At 38.7% G+C, this 23575-nt stretch overlaps 1 pseudogene; it reads right to left on the bottom strand.

The window, feature by feature from the left end:
- Positions 1-241: 241 nt before the first annotated feature.
- On the bottom strand, positions 242-1768 carry LOC116593376 (annotated as a pseudogene).
- Between the last annotated feature and the right edge of the window lie 21807 nt (positions 1769-23575).

Raw genomic sequence — 23575 nt, 5'->3', positions numbered from 1 at the left:
CTATCTCCATCAAACAGACTTGCTTTTCCTTATTACTGTCCACACCCTCCATCTTTTTTTTTTTTCTTCTCATTAAACTTTTGTTTTAATGTATCTCAAAATTCTGTGACAGATTTTTGGTCAAGTTGTTTCCATTAAAAAGTACTGATTTTAAAAACTAATAACTTAAAACTGCCACACACACACACAAAAACAAATGGTCCACAAAACATTCTCCTTTCCTTCTGAGGGTTTTACGATGCATTGTTATCATTAACCAGTCTTTTACTATTAAACTTAAATGGCCAATTGACACAAACAGTTCTGAGACCGTTCTTCCACCGCTGATTAAGACTGGGGTGGCAGGTATTGGGGATAATATTCATTTAGCCTTCTGAGCTTTCTGGGCAGACTTGGTGACCTTGCCAGTTCCAGCTGCCCTCTTGTCCACTGCTTTGACGAAACCCACAGGAACCGTCTGTCTCATGTCACGAACAGCAAAACGGCCCAGAGAAGGATAGTCAGAGAAGCTCTCAACACACATAGGCTTGCCAGGAACCATATCAACAATGGCAGCGTCACCAGATTTCAGGAACTTGGAACCATCTTCCAGCTTTTTTCCAGAATGATGATCTATCTTCTCCTTCAGCTCAGCAAACTTGCAAGCAGTGTGAGCTGTGTGACAATCCAGCACAGGTGCATATCCAGCACTAATTTGGCCTGGATGGTTCAGGATAATGAGCTGAGCTGTGAAACCAGCTGCTTCCATTGGTGGGTCATTTTTGCTGTTACCAGCCACATTGCCATGATGAACATCTTTGGCAGATATGTTCTTGACATTGAAGCCCACATTGTCCCCAGGAAGAGCTTCACTCAAAGCTTCATGGTGCATTTCAACATACTTGACTTCAGCTGTAACATTGACTAGAGCAAAGGTGACCACCATGCCAGGTTTAAGAACACCAGTCTCCACTCAACCCACAGGGACAGTACCAATACCACCAATTTTGTAGACGTCCTGGAGAGGCAGACGCAAGGGCTTGTCAATTGGACGAGTTAGTGGCAATCCAGAGCTTCAAGCAGTGTGGTTCCACTGGCATTCCCATCTTTACGGGTGACTTTCCATCCCTTGAACCAAGGCATGTTAGCACTTGGCTCCAGCATGTTGTCACCATTCCAACCAGAAATTGGCACAGATGCTACTGCGTCGGGGTTGTAGCCAGTTTTCTTAATGTAGGTGCTGACTTCCTTAACGATTCCCTCACATCTCTTCTGGCTGTAGGGTGGCTCAGTGGAATCCATTTTGTTAACACCAACAATTCGTTGTTTTACACCCAGTGTGTAAGCCAGAAGGGCATGCTCACGGGTCTGCCCATTCTTGGAGATACCTGCTTCAAATTCACCAACACCAGCAGCAACAATCAGGACAGTACAGTCAGCCTGAGATGTGACTGTAATCAGGTTTTTGATAAAGTCTCTGTGTCCTGGAGCATCAATGATGGTCACATAATATTTGCTGGTCTCAAATTTCCACAGGGAGATATCAATTGTGATACCATGTTCACGTTCAGCTTTCAGTTTATCCAAGACCCAGTCATACTTGAAGGAGCCTTTTCCCAGATAGTTCTTTTGTCGATCCCACCACATTTGTAGATCAGATGACCAGTAGTGGTAGACTTGCCCGAATCTACATGTCCAATGACAACAATGTTGATATGAGTCTTTTCCTTCCCCATTCTGGTTTAGGTTGAGTGGTGGTTTTCACGACACCTGTGTTCTGGCGGCAAACCCGTTGCGAAAAAGGCACACCTTCCATCCTTGATTCCTTATTTCCCCAGTCAGTTCTTTTTCAAAAAGATCAAAAGAAAATCCTGGAATTAATTTCCCTTTTTAAATATTTTATTTATTGAGAGCCTATTGTGTGCCAGATACTGTGGTTGCTTTTGGAGACACCAAGTTAAGACATGGTACCTATCTTTCAGTGTTACTATAGTGCAGAAGATGAACAGTATAGTACAATGGGATAAGAACCCATTAACAAATATGACCAATAAGTATGAATCCATTACTGCATTGATCCAAAGAAGCCAAATCCTTTCTTGTTTTTTTTCTTCCAGGAAACTGGGACACAGTAATGTCCCGATTTGGTTAGTCAAATGTTTCTCCTCAGGACTTGGGATCTTGATTTAGTGAAGCAAAGAAACTAGGAAAGAAAGAATTCTTTTTAGGTAGGATTATTGTGGTGCTAAGAATATCAGCGGCAGCATAGACCAGTGCTGGTCCTGACTGCTGTACCATTATCTTTATTATCAGACTGGTCCTCTGGGGGTAATTCTAGCTGTGACTCTGGCTGCTTTGGCGCTCTTTGTTCTTACTAGTTTACTGAGTTTGTTCTCAAGCCTCTTCAGCCATCCTGGGGGCAACCTCTTATCTCTTCATACATTTTTATTTTTGGCAGAGCTCAGAAGTGCTTTCTGTGGCTTACAACCAAGCACACCAGCTATTAGTACAAGGAGTGGCTACAAACTGTCAAGGAGATTAGTGCAGGGGAATTTGAATCTTGTTGGACTAAAAGCAGTGAAAAACCCAGCAAAATTTAAGGGATGGCAAACTGTGGCACATGAAATAGAACGAAGAAATAACTAAGTTATGGTTTATATTAATGGGTAATAAAGTGTGCATTAAAGGCCATAGACCAGGATGATGGGCATGAGAAATGCAATAGCCAAAAATAGCCACTTCTAGTGGCCCTGAATGGCTTCAAGAAAGAGAACATGAAGTTCAAGCTCCTAAATTACTAGCTTAGAAAAGAGAAAAAAATAAAACAAGATGAAATCAGAGAGGAATAAAAACCATAAGAGACTTTTAATCTCAGGAAACAAACAGGGGTTGCTGGAGTGGAGGGGTGTGGGAGGGACAGGGTAGCTGGGTGATGGACATTGGGGAGGGTATGTGCTATGGTGAGGGTTGTGAATTGTGTAAGACTGATGAATCACAGACCTGGACCCCTGAAGCAAATAATACATTATGTGTTAATAAAAAACGTTTTTTAAAAAAGAATACCCTTTAAGGTGTTGATATGGTAGTTAGCTTGATAGTGGTGAGTATTTCACAGTGTATACATATAACAAAACGTTGAGTTGTATACCTTAAATATGTAATTTTTATTTGTCAGTTATACCTCAAAAGAAAAAAAAAGCTGGGAAAAAAGAATACCTTTTATACCCACCCTCCCCCAAAGAGCCTCAGCCTGAAATTTAGGGAATTTCTTATGATTGTGCTAAAATAATTTATCTCCTTCAGCGATAGTACTGAGATTACTGTAGACTAAACAGATTTGATATGGGTTGTGCTAAATTACAACATCAGTTGAATCTGCAACCTTACCAGATCTTTTATTTAATAATGAAGATGTACATTGAGAAAGAATGGGATCCAGAGAATGGAAAAGAAAGGTCATCCAACCTCAAGTAAGTTCCATTTGCTAGTTGTGGTAGATAGAATAATACTCCCAGCCATGTCTTAATCCCAGAACCTACAAATATGTTACTTTACATAGAAAAATGGATTTTGCAGATTGGCTAAGGACCTTGAGATGTGGAGATTATCCAGAGAGGCCCAGTCTAATCACATGAATCATTAAATGTGAAGAACCTTTCCCAGCTGTGGTCAGAGGGAGACAGGGCCATGGAAGAAGGACCAGAGAGTGATGCAGCATTGCTTACTTTGAATGTGGAGGATGGGGACCACAAGCTAAGAAATGGGGGCAGCCTCTAGAAATTGGAAAAGACAAGAAAATGGATTCTCTCCTAGAGTCACCAGAAGAGAATACAGACACCTTGATTTAAGCTCTGTGAAACTCATGTGGGACTTCTATCTTACAGAATTGTGAGATAATACATTTTGGTAATTTGTTACAGTGACAATAGAAAATATACCACCCAAAGAAGTTCCTTCTCCATTTATTGATAAGGTTGTTCCTTCTTAGATCACATAACTCTTTCCCCTAAGGGATTAACTTAAAAGGAGAAATCATTTATCCTTATGTCTGCCTCATCTACCACTTATTTTCTTTGGATCTATAAGCAAAGTTACATCCTAGTATAGCAAAATATAGGCTCACATTTGGGAGAAGAGTGTTATACACCAGTAAAGTAAGATTAAAAATTTTATATCAGCAAAAGTCTGGAGAATATGTGTGGGCATGAATCCTGAAGGGACTATACTGTGTAGAGATGAGTATAATTTTAAGTCAGCCTAATTTCTTAAGGTGGTGCAATTCCCAGGGAGTTTAAATTCAGTTGAGTAGCTTGAAATACTGGGTGAATTATTATTGACTGCTCACTTGAGCTACTAAAACTCAGGCACAGTGATGTCCTATTTTGGATTAAATGTGGATGTCATAAATTTCTTGGTATAATATAGTGGAAGGAATTCTAAGGTTTAAGAAGATAAGAAAAGTTGTATTGGATTCATAATAAATGACTTACCTTTCACAAGAGAGCCCAGAAAATATTTCCTTCTCTAAGACCTTAGTAAATATATCATTTTATTTACTTTTAATTGTGCCTTCGTAAAATGTTTTCTATAGTCCAGGAGTGCTGGTGGAGAGTCTGTATTTATTTATTTATTTATTTTTAAAAGATTATTTATTTATTTATTTGACAGACAGAGATCACAAGTAGGTAGAGAGGCAGGCAGAGAGAGAGGAAGGGAAGCAGGCTCCCCGCTGAGCAGAGAGCCCGATGCGGGGCCTCGATCCCAGGACCCTGGGATCATGACCTGAGCCAAAGGCAGAGGCTTTAACCCACTGAGCCACCCAGGAACCCAGAGAGTCTGTATTTAAAAGGAGCTCCTGGGTTTCCATGAAAATGGCAGGATCTCAGGATGGCAGAAGCCAAGTAAAGTTATTTACCTCAGGGACATGGTCACCAAAATGTTCCTCAGGATAACTAATGAGCATATGGTCCCCACATCTGAGATAGGTCAGCAGTCCAGTAATATTCTGCTTTATTTGCATAATAGAAAAAACTAATGAATAAAGATCTGACCTGACCACCCTGGCAAAGATCACTCTACTTCTTCCAACCCCATGCCTGGGTAAATTTGTAGATGGAGAGCCCCTGAATAAAGAGGAGGCTAGTGGATATTATTGAAGGTGGATATTAAAAACAACAACAAAAATGATATACTCTGAATCTTCCTACTATCTCTCCTTAAAGGGCACTGTTCCCATTTACTGGGTAATTGCGAATCAGGGAAAGGATTATATCAAGGCTGTTCACAATTCCTGGACACTGGCTTTGGGCTAACACCAACATGTGACTTATAACATCACTGTAGGCTACCAGTCAGAGTGGAATCTTATAAGCATCAGACGAAAATGGAGCTGGACCTGAAAATGCTCAATGTTAGGTCTAGCTGGACCCTGAATCACCCCCAGGTTGCCTTCTCAGATCATGAATAAATCACCAAAGCAAATACTCTTAACATCAGGCAGAGGTCTCACATGGGCTATTTTGATAGGAAAGATCAGACAAATTTAAAATGAAAAATAAAATAGCAGTAGTAAATAGTAAGTCAGAAGTAAAACTGCATCCTGGGGGAAATTTAACATGAACATATCCCTTCACTTTGTCTATCTGGCCTGCATAGAATGTGGATGGGTTTTGAAGAAAAGCAGAGGGCATAGTGCAAGCTTATGTAGATGTTGGCTTCAATTATGGTTGTTGTTACTGGTGATGCCTCTTTTCTGGATAATGTAGTCATTCACACCTGTTACACAGTTATTAAGCCATCTAATGCTTACCCCTGGATTCCAGCAAGCTGACAACATCAGAAAGCATCAGTTTTCCTCTGGTTGCCTCAAGATTATAACTATCTGATTCTGTGGCACAATTTAGTCCCCAGGGATCTTTGTAGTCTCTCCATCCTTCAACATCTACTGTTCTGCTACATCAGTTATGACATCTGACTATCCCAGAGGGAAGGAGGAAACAAGATATAATCTTATTGCAGGGTGAGAGAAAACTCCCATGAAAGCACAAAGACTGACATACAGTGTCCTTTCTAAAGTCCAGTGGTCAGTGGGCATGTTAGACTAGCTCTTCCAGTGAAGCCCAAGGAGATACTCATTAAATCAGAGGCACAATACTTGGTGGGGCCTCTTTGGGTTTGGGAGAGAATATGCACCACATTTAGATGTGTGGCTTAAAACTATTTACCAAGAGACCCAAAAAGCTAACACCTTTGAGAGGAACCCAGAGCAGGAAGGCTCTCTAGCTAGCCTGTAGTGTAGTATAAGCAAGCTGTCACTTGGCCCTCCTTTCAGTGGTCATGTGAATACCAAGATGCTGGAATGGAACCTATGGAATGGAACAAAGCTTGACCTTTGTGTCACCACAGCAGGAATCCAAGAGACTTGGAATAAGTCATGCTTTTTTTAGCAGGTAACTTTTTCCTTTTGAGAAATAGCTTTAAGTTAGCTATAAGGTACTCTTGTCCTTGAAACTAATGGTTTTGCTGCTTTAGAACTTTTTGTCACTCAAGGAAAGAATGTTTCCATCAGGTTGTGTAGGTTGAACATTGCACACTCCATGGACCATGTACTTTGGAGCTTGCTATATCAATATTAAGTTCAGTGCTGATGTGGTTTTGGATCATCTCCCTTTGCAGAGTGCCTGAGTATATTTGTGGATATATGTAGGAACAGCTGAATTCTGTTAAAGAGAAAAATTATTTTTGTTCTTTGTAGTTTATAAATGGAAAATCTATTTTCTTTTTTTTTAATTAACATCTAATGTATTATTTGCCCCAGTGGCACAGGTCTGTGAATCATCAGGCTTACACACTTTACAGCACTCACCATAGCACATACCCTCCCCAGTGTCCATAACCCAACCACCCTCTCCATATCCCGCTCCCCCCCGCAGCCCTCAGTTTGTTTTGTGAGATTAAGAGTCTCTAATGGTTTGCCTCCCTCCCGAGCCCATCTTGTTTCATTTTTTTCCTTCCCTACCCCCTAAGCCCCTCCATTTTGCCTCTCAAATTCCTCATCAGGAAAAGATCTATTTTCATTGACAGTTGTCATTTTTTAACAGCTGCCTATGACATAAACTCATTTTTTGTTTTCTCATGAAGCTTGATGGGAAGCTGAGTCCGCCTCCCATTACAAGGTTGAGAAAACCACCTACTTGTTCTCTGGCTTCTCTGGAAGTCATGGTCCTGTGATGTGACCTCACATGGCAGCCAATCAATCACACTCACAGGATATTGAATCTGGACCAAGTGATGCGAATGAGAAATGTGGTGGAGATTTTATTCTGCAGGGAGTAGCAATGGCAGCAATATTTAGCTTGTGGGAGAGACAGTGACAGAGGAACGAGCAGCAGTCCCTAAGGCCCAAAACTGTCTTGGGAGCCAGTACAGTGTCTAGTATTTGCTGAAAGAGGCAACTGTTCTCCAGAGACTGGCTTGGTAGAATGGTTTTGGCTGCATGGTCTCCCTTTGTTCTTATCTATCTTTTGAGCCTAGTTTTCCAGCCTTCCCAGAGATCCTGTGGGCTTCCTAATAATCACTCAGTTAGTTATTTTACTTCTTAAGTAATCTAGAGTTGGTTTAAGTCATCTAGAGTTATTTGCAACTGAGAACCTTGACTTGGAGGAATGCAGAGAAACAAGATGAAGCTGGATAGGTAGATTAGAATTATGTAATCAAATGAAGGTTTTCAAATTATCTTTTTGGTAGCAGTGTTAGGAATAGACTGACGAGAAGGAGAAAATGAAGGTGGGGGAGCAATTAGGAGGATGTTGCAATAATTTAGGTGACAAATGATAATGTCATAGAAAAATCACAGTGGTAGAGGAGCTGGAGAGGAGGGGTAGATTAAAAAATATTTAGGAGATAGGACATCAGGAGTTGTCTGGATTTGTAGGGTACAAGAGAATAAAGATTCTAGATGACTTCATAGTTTCTAACTGAACTTGATAAGATGGATAGTGGTGCCTTTGATTGAGTTAGGAAGGGCAGGAAAAAAAGTGGATTTTTGTGAGAAGAGAATTTAAGCTGTGTTAAGTTTGAGAGGCTCTTCTCCAGGTGGAGATGCTCTTTAAGCAGTTAGAAACATGGAACAAGGATTTAGCAGAAATGAGTCACTGGGAGTCATTGTTGCTGTGTTAGTTGGAGCCAAGTAAGTAGAGGAGATTCTCATGGAAAGTGGAAAAAATATAAACTTGTTTATGAATTTGAATATACTAAATTGATAAGAACCACTTATTTATGTCTTTGTGTATGACGCTCTAAGTGCCCACAGAGCCTTTTCATGACTTTCATGGGCCCTAGTTGTCTCTGGATGCCCACACACTGTTGCCCGCACCACATCTCCCTTGCACTTACCATTCCAGTACACAGCACCTGTGGCTCTGCTTCTCAGTCTGCACCAAGGCATGCCAGAAGCGGCAGGGAGCAGCCCTCAGCCATGATGGATGAGTATCAAAAGATAGATATCCCAGATTCCTCACTCCTTAAATGGAATGACTTGGAAACATATTTATTCTTCTGTATGTCCCAGAGTTACTCAGCAGGAGTTACCCTCAGTTGCCTCCAGAGGTGAATTGTTTGATTATACGCTATTGATTTTGGCCACTTTTTTTGTCCTCTTTTCATTCCCCACTAGTACTTCTTGGGATCATCTCCCAAGTAAACTATTTGCAATCAAATCACTGCCTCAGGATCTGCTTCTGGGGGAATCCAAACTTAGCCAGCCTTCCTATTCTTCCTTGTCTTCTGAGGGCGGACCATTTGAAATGTATAAACTGCTTATATCCTTTCTCATCTGCTGCCATATTTTCTGTCTTATCCTATGCCATTTTCTCTCAGTGCTACCCATCTATAATCTCTCCAAACAGACATGAAATTATAAATTAACCTTCTTGACCCAAAAGACACAAAGGGATAATAGACACCTGGGTAAAAATTCCCTCATCTATTCTAGGAAACAGGTGTAATGATAATCATATTTTGTATTTACTAAATCTTTCCTTCCGAGGAGTTCAAAGTGTTCCTTATGAATCCCCTGTGGGTAAGAACAGTACTGGCTTTTAACACAACTGTAAATTATGTAAAGTGCAAATTATATGAAATTAGGCTTTAGAAAATGTTCTGTTTTCCCTTCAAGTGGCCTGCTCTCTGCTCCTTTTGCACCATGCCACCTGGACCCCTTCCTGCAGCCTCATTTCTGTTATCACCCACCCTATTCCTTCCTACGGTAATTTTTCTTAATCATTTTGCCAATCTCAGCTTAAGGGGTGATTATTAATACTATTAATATGGTGTTATATTCTTCAGGATTTTTTGCATTTTAATAGGACACACTTACAAACTGAAAATCCAAAGAAATGAAATTGAGTAGCAGGGTCACAGACAGATAAGAACTTTTGATCAAAGATGGTATTAGGCCATTTGGTAATCTATATGATCTCAAGCTGACTGATGGGGGAACTTTCAAGAGAAAAAGTCTAGGTTCAAGTAGCTCCAGCTACTTCTGTTCAGAGACAATTTAAAAAAACAAAAATGAAACAAAAAATGATGGGGGAGATCACATGTGAAAACTTCTGTACATTTCATTACCCAGAGTGAATTAAACTTGCATGTTTTAGGTTAAGCCTTATTGACTATTTCTTGTGTACAAGGCACTCATGGGAGGCAGAAAGAGAATGCCAGTGGATGACCACATTTCCCGTCTTGCTGGAGCTTACTTGTGATACCTTTTCCTTATCTTGGAGTTCTTTATCTTGGAGTTGAAAGAAGACTTCGGCTTTCAAAATGGGCTCAAAAATTGGCAACACAGGAGAGAGGGAGGACTTCAGATCTGATTGTAATTTAGAGTGTCTGCCTGAGTTAAAGAAAATGCTACATTTCCAAATAAGAGAGTTTTAAAAAGGCATCTCCTTTTCCTTAAGCCCTATACTTAGGTAGAAAGGGTATAGTGCTTAAAGAGCATAAAGCAGCCAGGTCCTTCCACAATCCTTTTTCAAAAATAACGAAGGTGAGAGGATAGAAAATTCTTCCCAAATATATCTCCCTTAAAATGTGCTCCAGAAAAGAAAGATATTGATTGAAAAATATCACAAACACATTGTTTTCCTCTCCCTTTCCCAAATGTAAAACACCAACTTCAGGGGGAAAAATATTATGCCAGCAACTTAGCAACACAAACAACCAACTTTCAAACCTAACAGGAATTTCCCTGCCTTGGGGAGGAGAGCTCCCTCTTTCCTGGGTATAGTCAGGTCTTCCTGTTATAGACAACTGTTCAGTGCTGCTTCTCAACACTGTGGAACAAATGCTTTGTTAGTCCAGTGCCCCAGAATGTAGTCATCAGAAAGTTTATTTTCAAAATGTTTAAAGGCTGGAGAGGCAATCACCCCATGTTGGGGCTTTCTACACCCCTAGGCCTTCTCTGACCAAATTGATCCAAAGTCTATGAAAAAAATATATAATTTTTTTTCCCAGTGACCATAACAACTATTTCCATAAAGAGGTCCAGATGTTTAATTTTTCCAAAAGAAATTTTAACAAAAACAAAATAAAAGTAACTGAGGAAGGATCATTTTTCCATTGACTTCTTACTCCAAATGGGACTGGTTACGCCAGTCAAAACCACAGATTCACTTCTCTCAAGTACTCATCTTTTCGTCTTTTCTGGTCTCTGCCTTGACACAGGTGTTTTCCCAGAATGCCTCTGGCCAGGCGTTTGCAGCTGCTGTATTTAATTTTAAGAAGCTGTTTTTGAAAGGTGAGCTGTGGACAGCTGTAGGTTGTCACACTTTCTCTCCAGCACTCTGGGCCTAATAATAAGTAGAACATGGTTTCATCAGCTTGAGCTACATTTTCCTAAGTCAGTTAGGAAATCCCCTCATCCAGTGCTCTGCAAAAACAAACATTTTTAGAAAGAACTGGTTTTCAAATAGGCATTGGCCCATTCATATCTCCCATAAGTAAGAAGGATTGGTTTGGGGAGATGAGAATAAATTGGGTTAAGGGACCAGAGTGGCAAACAGTCATTTAAAATCCACCAACCCAGCCATAAAGTCATGCTTTTGAGTTTTTATTGCTCTCCTAGTTTTGATGTCTAAGCTTAGAAGGAGTTTCTCCTCCAGAAGACTCCAAAACTTCTTATGATTTTTGTTAAGATGCATTTCTGTGGGAATAGTGAAGGCTGGAGGCCTCTCTGTGAATAGTAGGATACCTGGACACCTACCTGGATCTTCTTGCCATCCAGCACCATAAAAATAAGAGATGTCTGTGGGTGTCCCATAGCTTGTTTGGTTAATGCAATGGCTCATAACTAAAATGCCAGTTTAACCACCAGTTTGTTTTGCTGGTGTTTGGTTTATACATAAACATGAGTGGGAAGGGACCAACATTTTTTTTTAAGCATGAATTTTATTTTTATTACTGCTGCTTTGTTTTTTGTTTCAAAGGGATGGCATGAACTCAGGGTACAACAGCTGTACTCAGCCCAGCTGGAAAGCCCTGGATTTTGAACTCCTATTTCTTAAAAAGGGTTGTGTATTCAACATTCAAGTGCTGTTACCCATCTCTATTTTATTTGCCCTACAGCTCCTTGTAGAGCAGAATCCAAGACCACCTCCAGCTCAGACAGATGGAAAGGGCTCAGAACTGGGACATGCAGTTTAGACCATGACATCTCTTGAGGATTTAGGCTGCTATCCTCAAGATTCTTCTCACATGCCCTTATTTTTTAGGGGTACATTTAAGTACTGTTTTTGCATCACTCCTGTCCTCTTCCTACCTCATAGATTATATCCCCAAGGAATATAGTTCTGGTCCAGCTTGACACATCATCTTAATATGTTGTGTCCATTAGAGGTGGTGGAGTAGGCTGGGACTATAATACACACAAAGTAGACACTTGAAAAGTACTAGCTAACATACATGATGGATCACAAAATTATTTGAATGATGAATGGGTAGACCCAAGCAAAAAACCTAGTTTCTATGTTATTTCCTAAGGCCATTCAATATTTCTTAAAAGATCAGACACATAGGCCTAACCCTGATCAAATCTAATCCTGAGGTATATCTAGAAGAAGATCAGGTAGGAGATGGGGGTGGGAGGAGTGCAGCATTGATTTATCTTTCTTGTTTTGTGTTCCCTTAAAAAAAATAATGAATACTGTTATGCTGGAAATAAAAAAAAAAAAAAAAATTTTTAAAGTGCAAGTATTCTTTTACCGAAATAAAGTCCTGAGTGTAATGACTGGTAATTCGTGACAAAAATATGGTTTGTGATGATGAATTTGAGCCCAGCTGGAATAATCTAGTGAAATTTTAAAGATTAATTTTTCCAAGTGATCTCATCAATTCTCTCAGAGAAGAGGGAATCAAGGGTCCTGTGGTCCATAATGGGTTTCTACTGGGGATTCTGGCCTGAGCCAAGCATATTTCTTGAGGATAAGTTGTATGTGTGGTGTGGTTAATACAAGATGTAGCATCTTCAGTAGAAGATGAAGCTGAGGCCGATTTTCCAAATGAGCTGTCCATTTGAAAGGGCTGGGAAATCATGGAAAAATATGTGTACATGCTAATGAGATGAAAACCAGGGAGATTAGACTAGAATGAAAGTCCAAAACAAGGAACAAGTGGCAAAGTTGAGAAATAGCCTGAATGGTGAGAAAGTAATGGCAGCAAGTTTTTATGGGGTGATAGTGGTTTTGGGTGTGGCGCAGGAGAAAGCCATTAAATGCCCCAACTTGGTGTGAACACTTCTTAAATTTGTTTCTAGGAAAAATAGATTGGAAAATCAATTAACTAAGAATTATGGGAAGATGAAAACAATGAGTAGGATCAAAAAAGCGAGGGAAATAAAAGAGGATATAGTTAGAAGGTAGCTCATCCCACTGGAATAAAAATATAGTATGCAAGTCATTTCGTAGCAGTGCAATCAAGCTTCCAGAGTAAGCAGTTTTCTACCAATGCAGACCGGTGTAAGGCACAATTATGGGTTATTCGGAAGGAGTTGCAGTATTAGCAGCCTAAAGGTCAACTATTCATAATTGCCCTGGTGGGAAAAGACTTCAGTATTTATTTTCTTTTATTTTTAGAGATTTTTCTCTAAGTTGTAGGAGCTCTATCCAAGATAGGGGACACATCAAGTATAGACCTAAAGACCAGCTGATCTAACTTACAGTGACTAATGATGACTTAGAGGTAGGGCCCAGGAATGTGTTCCTTCATGGTTGCTATTAAAAGTTTTTATAGTTACAGGGGTGCCTGGATGGTTCAGTGGGTTAAAGCCTCTGCCTTTGGCTCAGGTCATAATCCCAGGGTTCTGGGATTGAGCCCCACATCGGGCTCTCTGCTGGGCAGGGACCCTGCTTCCTCCTCTCTCTCTGCCTGCCTCTCTGCCAACTTGTGATCTCTGTCTGTCAGGTAAATGAATAAAAAAATCTTAAAAAAAAAAAGGTTTTTATAGTTACAGGGTGCCTGGGTGGCTCAGTTGGTTGAGCAACTGCCTTCGGCTCAGGTCATGATCCTGGAGTCCTGAGATCGAGTCCCACATCGAGCTCCCAGGTCTCCTGCTGACCTCTCTCCTCTCATGTTCTCTCTCTTGCTCCTCTCAAATAAATAAATGGAATCTTAAAAAAAAAGTTTTTATAGTTACAATATTTTATTCTTTTGGATAGAAACAGTTTATTAATTTCAAACAGTTTATTAAATTCAAGTTATTCATCAGTACTTTTAATATGAATCTAATTCTCTGCTTTAAAATATATATTTTAGTCTAATCTGTTTCCAGATATATTAATATAAATTTGAATTAAGGTCTACTCTTTTCTGGTTAGAAAAATATACATGCTCATCAAAAAAAAAATTTCATGTAATACAAAGGTGTATAAATTTAAAAGTCTTTACTAACAATTATTATGAATTAGGTCAGTAAATATCCATGGAACATCTACTACATGTTAGGCTCTGAACCAAGGTCTGGCATAAAACAATGAGTGGGAAATAGCTTCTGTCCTCAATAAGTTACCATTCAGAACAAACTTTCAACTGAGGAGTCATATTGGAGTCATTTAGGATCTATTTAAAAATGTTGATATCTCTGTCCCTCTATAGCTACTGAGAAAAATCCTCAGTGAGCACACCAAGTTAAAAATTACTCAGCTCTCTGGTTCTTTGAAAAGATAAACAAAAATCAATAAACCTCTAGCTAGACTCAGCAAGGAAAAAGTAGAGGGGGTCTAAATAAATAAAATCAGTAATGAAAGAAGGGATGACACCATGGAAACATAAAAGATAGTAAGAGACTATGAACAGCTGTATGCCAACAAATTGGAAAATCCAGAAGAAATGGATAAATTCCTAGAAACACAGAAGACTGAATCATGAAGAAATATAATATTTGAATAAATCAATTACAAACAGTAAAATTGAATCGGTAACTTAAAAACTCCCCAAAACAGGTCTGGGGCCAGATGGTTTCACAGGTGAATTATGTCAGATATTTAAAGAAGTTAGCACCTATCTTCAAATTATTCTAAAAAATTAAAGGGGAAAAAGCACTTCCAAATTTGTTTTATGAGGCCAGAGTTACTCTGATGCTAAAACCAAAGACACCACAAAAAAGGAATATTACAAGACAAAATGTCTGATAAACATAGATGTAAAAATCCTCAACAAAATATTGCCAGACCAAATTCAAAAATACCTTAAAAGGATCGTATACCAAGATCAAGTGGGATTTATTTCAGGAATGCAAGGATGGCTCAACATCTACAAATCAACATGATATACCACATTAACAAAACAAAGAATTAAAATGATATAATCATCTCAGTAGATGCAAAAAAGCCCTTGACAAAATCCAACATCCATTTATGATAAAAACTCTCAACAAAGTGGGTATAGGAATGTATCTCAACATAATATAGGCCGTATATGACAACTCATAGCTAACATCATACTCAATAGTGAAAAGCTGCAACATTTTCCATGTGACCAGGGACCTGACAAAGATGCCACCCTCTCCACTTTTTCTTTCTCTGAGCTACGTAATAGCAACTTTACTCAAGATATTGGTCACATTATGTAGAACATAATATTAGAAGTCTATGCCATAGTAATTAGGCAAGAAAAAAGAAAAGGCATACAAATTGGAAAGGTAGAAGTAAAAAGCTGTCACTATTTGCAGATGACATGATAGTATATAGAGAAAACCTAAAGGACCACCAAAAAACTATTAGAACTAATAAAGAATTAAGTGAAGTCATAAGATATAAAATGGACAGATATTAGTTGTATTTCTCTACATTAATATTGAGTTATCAGAAAGAAAATTCACAAAACCATCAGTTGCAGTTTTATCAAAAAGAATAAAATACCTAGGAATAAATTTAACCAAGATCTGTACTCTGAAAACTCTAAGACATTTATGAGAGATACTGAAGATTGCACAAATGGAAAGACATATTGTGTTCATGGATTTGAAGAATAAATATTGTTAAAATATCTATACTACCCCCTGAAATCTACAGATCCAATGCAATCCCCATCAAAATACCTATCGCACTTTTCATAGAACTAGAACAGAGGATCTTAAAATATGTATGGACCCACAAAAGACCCCAAATAGCCAAAGCTGGAGGTATCCTGCTCCCTGATTTCAAAGTATACTACAAATCTATAGTAATCAAAACAGTGTGGTCCCGGCACAATGACAAGCACAAGATCAATGGATTGAGTAGAGAGCCCATAAATAAACCCACATATATATAGTCAATCTATGACAAAGGAGGCAAGAATGTACAGTGGGGAAAAGACAGTCTCTTCAATAAATGGTGTTGGCAAAATTGGACAGCGACATGTAAAGGAATGAACCAGGACCATTTTCTTATACCATATGCAAAAATAAATTAAAAATGGATTAGATTTGAATGTAAGACTTGAAATCATAAAACTCCTAGAAGAAAATGTAGACAGTAAACTCTTTGACATTGATCTTAGCAATATTTTTTTGGACCAGTCTTCTCTGATGAGGGCAACAAAGGCTAAAATAAACAAATGGGACTACATCATACTAAAAAAACTTTTACACAGCAAAAAAATTAAATAATTTTAAAAACCAGCAAAACCAAAATACAACCTACCAAATGGGAGAGGATACTTGTGAATCATATATTTGATAATGGATTAATGTCCAAGATATGTAAAGAACTTAAACAATTTCTCAAAAAAACAAAACAATTCAATTAAAAAAATGGGTAGAAGACAGACATTTTTTTCCAAAGGAGACAACAAGAGGGCCAGCAAGCATATCAAAAGATGCTTAGCATCACTACTCATCAGAAAAGTGCAAATCAAAGCCACAGGGAGCTATCACTTCATGTTTTTCAAAAAGACAAATGTTACCAAAAAGACAGAAAAAAACAAGTGTTGGCAAGGATGTGGAGAAAAGGGAACTCTTTTGCCCTGTTGGTGTAGATGTAAACTGGTGTAGCTACTCTGGAAAACAGTATGGAGTTTCCTCCAAAAAATTAAAAATAGAACTAGTATACGATCCAGCAATTCCTCTGCTGGGTATGCACCCAAAGAAAACAAAAACACCAACTTGAAGAGATATATGCACACCAATGCTCATTGCAGCATTATTTACAATAGCCAAGATATGGAAGCAAACTAAGTGTCCATCGATAGATGAATAGATAAAGAAGAAGGGATATCTATTTTTATCTCTAGCTACTTGGCTCTCTGCTGTCTGTCTATCTATCTATCTATCTATCTATCTATCTATCTATCTATCTGAAATAGAAAATTACTCAGCCATATAAAAGAATGAAATCTTGCCATTTGAGACAATACAGATGGACCTCAAGGGTATTATCTAAGTGAAATAAGTCAGACAGAGAAAGACAAATATTGTATGATTTCACTTGTTTGTGGAATCTAAAGAACAAACCAACCAACCAAAACCAGACTAATGATATAAGAAACAAGTCGTTGGTTACCAGAGAGGGAAGCAGTTGAGAGGTGGGTAGCTTAAGAGGTATGAACCTCCAGTTATAAAATAAGTCATGGGAATGTCATGTACAGCATAGGGAACATGGTCAATAATACAACCTTGTATGGTGACAGGTGGTAACTAGATTTATCATGAGGATCATTTTGTAATGTTTAAAAATACCAAATAATTATGATATACACCTAAAACTAATAGGATATTGTAGTATTATATTTCAGTTATACTTCAGTAAAAAAAATTATGCAGATTTAGAGTGCCAAGAGCCATTAAGTAAGAGTTCACTATTCCTTCTCACAAATTTTACTTATATGAGTGGTTTTTAGAACCCTGAAAAGTTTTGCAACTCTTCTATCTGGGGCTGTTAAAAATGCATGGAGTGACATTATTTTGCCTCTACAAATGGGAAGGAGTCAAAAGATAGTAACATCATTATTATAATGAGGTTGTCATGTTTCCATGTCTTACTATACACATTTGAGGACAGTGATCAGCAAGAGTGTTACGTATAGGAAGAGAAGGTAATAAAGATTATACCTGCATGTACATTGAAGTACTTAATTTTAATTAACTACTATGAATATTTAACCAATTCATTGAGTTATATAGTGAACTCATCTCTTTAAAGACTGTAATATTATTCTATACTGGGGAACATTTTTTTTTTTTGATGCCTGTTGAGATTTTATGGTCCTTATTGTAATTAACTAAGTATAATATTACAGAACAATTTGGAACATTTTACTGCACTTTCAATTCTGGTTCACTTATTTACTCATTCAATAAACATTCTTTTGCATGCATCACATGCCAGGTACTCTACTAGATGCTGAAGAAACAATTACATAAAACACAGACATGCTTCCTTCCTCCCAAACTTACAGTCTAAAAGCAAACATGATTAATATTCAAATATGATGAAAACTCAAGGTTTCATCTAAGAAGGTTTCCTGCTAAGAAGATTTAGCAGGAGTCCCTGTCTGACTTAGTAGGTCAAGTATGATGGGCAGGGAACATTCAAGAGGGAATGACTTGTAAGAGGAGATCTAAATGATAAAGGGCATAGGGGGAGGGACACTGGAGACAGTGTTCTTCTCAGCCTTTGTGAAGGCCCAGAGGGAACAGGTAGCTTGATGTATATTATGAAGAATGGAAACAAGTGCAGAAGTGCAGTATGACTGGATCATAGAGTGTGAAGAAATAGACAGTGGCCTATCCTGGAGTGCATAAAAGGGCCATCCTAAAGATTTTCACTTTTATCTTAAGGGAACTAGGAAACTAGTGAACCTTTTCATCCATGGAGGGTCTTACTCATGTTTTTGAAAGATCTTTGATTGCAAAGTAGAGATGGGTTAGTGAAGAGCCAGTCTGGACATAGGAGACCAGTTAGAAGTGTGGCAGAAATGTGAATGAGAGATGGTCATAGCCTGCAACAGCCATTAGCAGACAGCAGCCAGATCCCACCTGCTTTTTGCTGCTTATTTGCTCACATATTTCTATGGCTGCTTTTGTACAGCTCAACAGTGGAGTTGAGCTGTTGAAACAGAAGCTGTTTGACCCATAGAGCCTTAAGTATTCATTATTTAGCTCTTTACAGAAAGAGTTTGACAACCCCTGGACTACTAAAGGGAGGCTATAGAAATGAGAATTCTTTTGTAAATACACGGACAGAAGCAGATGACTGTTAGGGTGTGGCTTGCACAGCTGGGTAGATGAGAGAGCCATTTTCTGTGGCTAGTATTGTGGAATTGGAGTGATGTGTCTGTGTGTCTGTCTGTGTGTGCATGTTTGTATGTATGTGACAGCTCCATCTTTATGAGGGCAGTTAGAATTCACAGTGCACTTTTGCTGCAAAATAGCTTTGGTGAGCCCTGGTGTGGGACTATTGTTATGTGCCTGAATACATGGAGGTCATTTTTTAATACTTCTTTATAGCTTCAGAAAGTACAAGAGTTGTATTTATTTTCTGTATTTGTTAAGTAACGTGCATACAGTGAAGAGAACTTTGATTAACTTTATATATGCTCAGTCTGAATATTTGATCTGTCTAGCACACTTCGTATTTAATCCCAGAGGACTTGTTAAGGGAACAGGACATATTGGTGAATCTAAAGTTCTGTTCCTTTATCTCCTTTCCTAAAGCCAACTGAGAGGTGGTTTCCTGTATTGGGAAGAATCTTACCCTCTGACTTGGTGATTTATGATTCTGTTAGTTGCATCTGTTTATTTTGCTTCCAGCCAATTCATGTTGGTTTTAAAGAAATATAAGTACGGCAAGAGGAAACATTGAAAAGACAGAGGAAGGAAGACTTTGGGATATGGTAAGTCTGAGAAGAATTTAGGAAAACAGAAGCTTATCTGGGTCAGAGGGGAGAGGGAGGTGCTCAAAATAGGAAGCCCAGAAGATAAAGAAATAAGAGGAGAGGGAAATGGGGGAACAAGTTGTACAAAGCCTTGTTGAACCAGGCCTGAATCCAGTCCAGATTGACCCTTGATCTCATCCAAGTACTGTTCGGCCCCTTTACAGTTTGTAAGATGTGATGGAACCACAGGCCAGAGTGGTGTGGCCACAGGCCATGGACCTTGGGGAAGCATTTTGCCAGTGGGGCAATGTGGGAAGACAGATTGCCAAGCTGGCCAGACGCTGGTCTCTAATGCTGTGTAATGAAGGCTAAGTGACAGACGGATATCCACTTAACTGCTGATTCCATCTCTCCACACCCTGTTATCATCCTTCGGCAGCTTTGTAGAAGGCAAATTTTGCCAGAAAATATGTTTTAGGTTACTTGATTTTTTTTCATTCCCAGTCATTAAATAACTTCCTCTTTTCCTTCAGTCGATGTCCAGGTAAAAAACTTGAGAGGGTGCCATTCTGGAGCTGTCCATCTAGTCATTCCTCAGAGATTTCAGATGGTGTTTGTGGAAACTGCCAACAGGAAGTAGTAATTCTAAAGACCTTAGGCCATTTTCACACAAGGAACCCTCTGAAGCTTGAGAAGCTTTTGTGGAGTGAGTGTGTGTGTGTGTGTGTGTGTGTGTGACCTTGCAGAGGGACTGGACTCAAATGGCTTTTCTGTGTGATCACTTGTCTCTACTTTTGAGTAAGCCAACATTACACTTGTTCCAATCATTTTGGCTTCTATATTTTTTGCTTCTGTGAACTCAATAAATTTTTCGCCATTGGGGTTTGAGATTAGAGGGTTTCAAGAAATACAGAAGCTAAAGAGGCTAAAAATTAGAAATAAATCTCTCCTCAGGAACTCTCTCTCTCTTTTTTTTTTAGAAGTAAAAATCTCTCTTTGCTGAAAACCAAACAGAAAACAATGTGCACACACTTTTGGTGGCATATGTCTTGTTTATGGGCTTTTAAACATTAACAACTTTGTCTAACCCATATAAATGTAATAAAAATTAGAGGGGACTCTGGAAATCAAGAGCCAGGATATTCATATGCAGTCTTTAGGCAATTGCAAGTAATTGTATAGTGACTTGATGCTGTGTAGGAAGAAACAGAAATAGAAAATGCTCTGAGAAACTGGGTGGTAGTTTCTTCCAAGAGCCCACAGGCTTATTTGCCATCACAGTGAAAAACAACTCCCACTTCCATGAGGAGAGGGCAACTCCTTCTTTCGGTAAATGCAAATGACTGAGATGGTTTCCTAATAAATTAGCTTCATTTACCCCATGTTGAGCTCAGCTACCTTGCACACTTTGTTTTCTTGTCCTTACCTCTGCCCCATATCTCCTACTCTTTCTTCTTTTCCCAAATGTTTATTGAGTTTCTTTATAAGTTCTACATGAGTAGGTCCAGGGATTATAGCTATGAATCAGGCAGGCATGCCTTCATGGAACTCACAATCTATACTTCTGGGAAAATTTTCTTATGTTCTTTCTCCTTAAAAGTGCCCTGGGTGTGGTGCATAAACAATGAATTCTGGAACACTGAAAAGAAATTAAAAAAATAAATAAAATGTAAAAAGACCTATAAAAGGGAATAAGAGGAAAATTAATGCCAGAAAAAAATGCCCTATACATAATGTCTCATAATTAAATTACTTGTTTCTAAGTTATGGTTCTTTTTTTGTGCAGAGTGTATCCAAAATAAATGTCACACACAAAAAATATCTGCCATAATAATGTTGATAATTCTCATAATATACAAATTTAAGCTCTGTGGAAAATTCATTATAAGTGTGATTTACTATAATGTCAAGTTAAAAAAGAAATGTTTATTTAGTGATATACTCTAAAATGCTTTCCATTTCAGTGGACACACACTGAATAGTTTCCAAAATCCTTTGAGGACTATCCAAGGAGTTTTGTGTGTGAGAATTTGTTTTTTTAGGGGTTCTAGCAACAAAGGTTGCTGTCCCCAGGAGAAACGTTGTAAGAAGAGTCCTCCATCTTGGAGAAGGGAAAGCATGATTTTTGGGCGACACCCTGTCTATTTTAAATCATCAGAGAGGGGAAAAATATTTGTCTCTAAGACTGTATTTTTCCAGATGACGCCATATTGTTGCACAGTTGCCATATCATGAGAAAGAGCATTCTTGTGGTTTCTGTACTGGAAATCCTGTAGGAATGCTATTTCTGGCATCTTTCATAATGAAGCCAGGCAAGTATGGGGAACAGACAGGCCAACCAGATACAGTTTGTGGTCTCTTGGCATTTTAGAAAAGTCCCTTCAACACGGCATTTAAAAAAAAAAAAAGATTTCTCAGTGTATGAGGTATTGAGTGGGATGGATGATGAGGAGTAGGGGGTGGAAATATTAGTTCAGGTCAAATCCCAAAGCAATGGTCTGGTCAGACATCCAGAATTTCATGCAAATTATTTTCTCATAAAATAATTTTAGACCTCCAGTTTTGTCTTTTTAGTACAGAGTATAAATATCTCTTTTTAAAATTAAATTTTGATAGCTAGAGATCATAGCTTAGTATTCATTATGATAAAAATAAAAGTGACTAGATGGGTAGATAGATATTCAATAGTAGTTTTTCAGATGGAGTTTGGTTCCTATGAAAACCTACTTTCTGAATCTGAGCTGAGTGTCATATTTAAGGAATTAATGACCAGGTTTAAAAAAATTATACAGAATTCATTTTTGAAATAGGAAAAGCATGATTTTTAAACTCTGGCGATGTTTTGTCCAGGTGACATTTTGTCCAGGTAACAATTTTCTCTTCAACTTAGAGAGTTACCTTACCATGCCATATTTGAATAGCAGCTTCAAGTAGTGCCTCCGGATTGTATGCAGTCTTTCTCCTCTGAGGTGAAGATATTATTAAAGAAAGCACAATACTCTTAAAATGCTATTTAACGCCAGTATATAAATTATTTTGAGGACACCATTATTAGAATTAGAAGACATTTCCTAGGCATTTCTGACATCAGAATGTAGAACTAAATGGTACCAAACCAACAACTGAATTACAGATGAGCTAAGCTTCTTTCATATCGAGTGTTTTTTTTTCTTTTTTTGCCAAGTAGTCTCTCCTTCCTTCCTCCCTCCTTCCCTTTATCCTTTCATTCCTTTCCTCTCTCTCTCCCCTCCTTTTTCTCTTTCCATCCCATGTCCTGCACTACCTCTCCCTATGGTGATACAATAGCAGAAAAATGAGAATAGCCCATGTTCAGGCCCCAAATTTGCTCTTTCTCTTCTTTCCGGCTCCGTGCTGCTGTGGGTAGGTTGGGGAGATAATAAACTTGGGCCCAAGGGGAGGGTGTGGAAAGACCATATGGTTTCTCTGGCAGTTATTGGGAGTAGCGTTGACAGGCTTGGGGGAAAGCCGAGGTCTGAGTCTCCTGTGCCAGCAGGAGGACCGCAGTGACTGACGCAAAGCCCTGGACAGCAGGAGTGAAGGAGGGAGCCTCTGGAGGCCAAGACTCCGGAAGGTTTGGGTTTAATGCCTACTTAAACTATTCAAGAAAATAACCTTTAAATGGAAAAATCCCTTTCTTTTTATTGGGGAGGGTCGTCCCTCTCTTTTAGGCTATTCTTAGTGAATAAGAAGCCTGTTTTTTTTTTTTTCATTTATTAGTATAATTAATGTAACTAAGGAATTTTAAATGCTAGCTAGGAAGAGCTCCTTTGTTGAATCATAACTTCATTAGACTGGTGAAAGAGAGAGGTTGTGTACAGCTAGATCCTGGTTATCATTTGAAAAATTGGCATTTTAAACAGAGAGATGGAAAATGTTTCTGAAAATTTCTATAGCTACAGAGAGAAAGATGGTAAATTAAGAAGTGAGGGTGTTAAGAGAGTTGGGGAAATGGTGATTGGGCCCCAGCTTTCCATTTTTCATAAGTAAATTAAGAAAGCAACAACTGTTTTTGAGAAATGACTTAGTGACTGCAAGAAGTAGGATCCTCCAATAAATTTCTACTCTGAGGCTCTTGGGCAGGTTCCTGGTCTGCTACGCAACTATTGGAGAAGGGTCTGTCAGCTGCTGAGTTTCCTTCAGGAGGAAGAGGGTTCTTGGTGTGTCCCTAAGCAAAAGTAAGTTAGAAGACTGCCCCTTGTCCTGGCTCCCGGCTGTTCAGAGAGCCAGT

The sequence above is a fragment of the Mustela erminea genome, chromosome 6 (genome assembly GCF_009829155.1).
Source record: "Mustela erminea isolate mMusErm1 chromosome 6, mMusErm1.Pri, whole genome shotgun sequence".
Classification (NCBI taxonomy): domain Eukaryota; kingdom Metazoa; phylum Chordata; class Mammalia; order Carnivora; family Mustelidae; genus Mustela; species Mustela erminea.
Note: the sequence above shows the minus strand (reverse complement) of the source record. Positions and strands in the feature narration are given on the sequence as shown.